At 50.9% G+C, this 218-nt stretch overlaps 1 protein-coding gene across 1 annotated transcript in view; it reads right to left on the bottom strand.

The window, feature by feature from the left end:
* Positions 1–218, bottom strand: part of EMH_0007700 (uncharacterized protein) — a gene marked incomplete at both ends in the record, with an annotated part of 7,653 nt that overhangs the window by 3,554 nt on the left and 3,881 nt on the right. The window lies entirely within an intron of this gene.

Genomic DNA, 218 nt, shown 5'->3' with positions numbered 1-218 from the left:
AGCAGCAGCAGCAGCAGCAGCAGCAGCAGCAGCAGCAGCAGAGGGAGCAGCAAAAGAAAAAGAAAATGAAGCCGCGAGAAAGCAGAAAAAGAAACGACAGAAAAACAACTGCAGCAGCAACAGCAGCAGGAGTAAGCAGATCACGTAATAAACATATTTATGCTGCTGCTGCTGCTGTTGCTGCTGCTGCTGCTGCTGCTACTGCTGCTGCTGCTGCT

The sequence above is a fragment of the Eimeria mitis genome, genomic scaffold, assembly GCF_000499745.2.
Source record: "Eimeria mitis Houghton genomic scaffold, Emh_scaff319, whole genome shotgun sequence".
NCBI classification, from domain to species: domain Eukaryota; phylum Apicomplexa; class Conoidasida; order Eucoccidiorida; family Eimeriidae; genus Eimeria; species Eimeria mitis.
This window is presented reverse-complemented; position numbering and strand designations above follow the sequence as displayed.